The 3,154-nt window shown below is 43.6% G+C and overlaps 1 protein-coding gene across 1 annotated transcript in view; it reads left to right on the top strand.

Moving 5' to 3' along the window:
• The first annotated feature begins 2,134 nt into the window (after positions 1 to 2,134).
• Positions 2,135 to 3,154, top strand: part of TMEM250 (transmembrane protein 250) — a 3,298-nt gene continuing 2,278 nt past the window's right edge. Inside the window, exon 1 of the mRNA XM_042479319.1 lies at positions 2,135 to 2,282. The gene's annotated coding sequence lies outside the window, so the exon portion shown is untranslated. The remainder of the gene's footprint in view (positions 2,283 to 3,154) is intronic.

The raw sequence follows: 3,154 nt of genomic DNA on the forward strand, positions 1-3,154 counted from the left end.
CTCATAGTTTATGACGAATTTTCACTAGATGGTGCCAATGAGCTTCATCTTTGAACACTTTGCACAGGGCAAGAAATTAGCAAGGTCCATTTGCAAGCGATAAAAGTTGCTCATGGTTTGGTTTGATTTTTCATTGATTATTATTTTTTCAGCCAGGTAAAAAAATCTGAGTCACTACCATTGTATATTCCCTCCAACATTTAATGGGCGAAAAATGAATGTGTGCAGACAAGCATCATTCAAATGTGGTCAAGATGGCAAATTGTATTAATGAGAAAGAACAGACAAGTTAAGAGAAGCTACAGCAGTTTGCTTTTTCCCAGCCTACTGGGAAGGGCAAGACTCAGATCACTCATTCCCTCTCCTCACTGTTGAGTAAACTAAGAGCAAACTGCTTTTGCATTTAGAACTCAGTTTGCAGCAATGGAAGTAAGCTAAAAACTAAAGTGGGAGGAGGAGACAGAAACCAGGACATTAGGAAATCAGCTGAAAGAGTGGGATGGCAAAGGATAGGAAGTAGACAGAAGTCTACAAAAGCTCAGGTTGCCAAATTCTTTCTTTGTTAGTCTCAGAGGTGCTCCAAGATCTCTCTACATACCTTCTATAGAGTCATGCAATTGGAATTATATGATTGGAATTATACAATCAAAAGTTAGGAAGGACCACAAAGGCCAAGCCCTGCTATGCAGACAAACCACCAAAGTACAGCCAGCCCTTCATAGCCATAGATTCTTCATCCCTGGATTTAGCCTTTCCATGGCTTGAAATATTTTAAAAAGAGATAAATTCCATAAAGGAAAAGTTGATTCTATATCTATGCATTTCATTTTTTCCTACCTAAGTGCAGTATCTTATATTTCTCCCTGCTGAGGCTCATTTTGTTAGTTTTGGCCCAGCTTCCTAATCTAACAAAAACACCAGCCCAATTTTACAATATACAGAATAATGAGAAGGAGCAGTATCTGTTTTACATATTAGAGTTTGCTTATGTTCTTAATAGATTAATATGATGAAGGCTTAGAAAAGTTTTTTTATCCTTAATTATTTATATTTGCATTTATATTGCAAATTTACTTTTAATATGCTATTGTTGTGTTAAAACTGTTTTTATTTTTTTATTTTTTGTATTGCCTGAAGATCTGTTGACTGTAATAAAGGCTTTGTTGTTGTGGTTGTGGTTGCTAACAAAAATACCTGAGAGGACACCTCTCTAGGAATCTCTAGGTCCTCCGGTGCAACTCTGTGGTCAACGTCCGACGGACACTGACCATAGAACTGCGCTGGAAGAGCTAAAAATAAGAGTATTCTCTCTATGAACCGCTAGGAGTCTTTCAGTGCGGCTTTTAGTTAAAGTTGACCATAGAGTTGCACTGGGAGGACCTACATATGCCTAGAGAGGACAGATTAATCAAATCCGTGAATAATCAAAGCTGTAAATATAGAAGGATGTGTGTATACACACACACACACACACACATCAAGCTTGGGTTTAACATATAAATAAACAGTGTTCATATTGCTTATTTATATGTTAAACCCAAGCTTGATGTGTATGTATGTGTGTGTATATATCTATATTGGCAGCTTTGATTATTCACGGCTTGATTAATGTGTCCTCTCTAGGCATATCTAGGTCCTCCAGTGCAACTCTATGGTCAACATATGTATGAACATGTTTATTTATATGTTAAACCCAAGCTTGATGTGTATGTGTATATATATGTGTGTGTGTGTATACACACACCTACATCTTGTATAGTGTGGCTTTGATTATTCATGGGTTTTATTAATGTGTCCTCTCTAGGCATATCTAAGTCCTCCAGTGCAACTCTATGGTCAACTAGAACATATGTTTATTTATATGTTAAACCCAAGCTTTCATTTCCCCTCAGCAAAGTTTGGGCATCACTCTCTTAAGAGTGTTGATATTTTCCCCCTTTGTATGTTCACTTCTGTGTCCAAAGCCTGCTTTGTGGGTTTGCCCTATCTCTGGGAGCAAATTGGGACAACTAGGCCGCAAAGCCTGCCTTTCCCGGTTGCTAGGCAACCGCTTCCCGGCTCGCGCTTCCGCCTCGGGGGAGGCGGGCGCCGGCTGATGACGCCATCATCGCGCGCGCTTCGCCGCCGCCTTCTCTTTCTCCTCCTCCGGCGGCCTGGAGGCAGGAAGGAAGGTAGCCTTTGCCGGAGCAGCGACCGCACCGGCTCCCGCTGTGGCTGCAGGGCCCGCCATGGCCAGCCTCGCCCGAAGACGCCGGCGCCGCCGCCTCCTCCTCCGCCTGAAGGTGAGTCCCATGCCTTCGGGGCCGGCTCACAACAACCCTGCAGGGTGGGACAAGGCGGTTTAGTGACATCATGTCATGCTACAAGGATTGGAAGGGACCCCCAATGGTCATCCATTCCAAACCAGAGGGCCCTCCAAAGAATGGAGTCGTAGATGGAGGGGAAGGGTTGGTCCCCAAGGGCCACCCAGTCCAGCCCTTTCTCCTGTGCGAATGACACAGTCAAAGCACTCCCAACATCCTCCGTTGATGAACCTCCAAAGCAGTGGCTCTCAACCTTTGGGCCTCCAGATGTATTGGACTCCAGTTCCCAGAAGTCAGTATGCTCTTTGTTCGGGGATTCTGGGAGTTGGAGTCTAAAAAAATCAAGAGGACCAAGAGTGGGATGCTAGAAGGATTGGAAAGGAGCCCCAATGGTCACCCTGTCCAAACCCATCCTGCCCAGCAGGGAGACACCATCAGAGCCCTCCCTGAGACAGAGGGCCCTCCAAAGAATGGAGTCATAGATGGAGGGGAAGAGTTGGAAGGGACCCCAGGGGCCACCCAGTCCATCTCCTTCTTATGTGGGAACAGCACAGTCCCTCTTGTAGAGAGATCCTGTACAGTGTTGCCAACAAGCCTCGGAGATAATTCCCGGAAATGTTTGTCCAAAACCCGCTGAATCCCCCCAGATCCCACGGAATATTCAGTCACAATTCCCAGAAAATTCCCATAATGTTAAAATGGCAAATGTTTTGCAAATAAACGTAAACATAATTGAATAAACATAATTGTAACTTATTTCAACTCTCAAAATCACCATTGAACCAAACAAAGAATCTTTCAGTCCTTTTAAGATGTTTATTTTGACATGAAGGGGGTTCAGGAAGCTTTGT

This window comes from Sceloporus undulatus, chromosome 7, assembly GCF_019175285.1.
Source record: "Sceloporus undulatus isolate JIND9_A2432 ecotype Alabama chromosome 7, SceUnd_v1.1, whole genome shotgun sequence".
NCBI classification, from domain to species: domain Eukaryota; kingdom Metazoa; phylum Chordata; class Lepidosauria; order Squamata; family Phrynosomatidae; genus Sceloporus; species Sceloporus undulatus.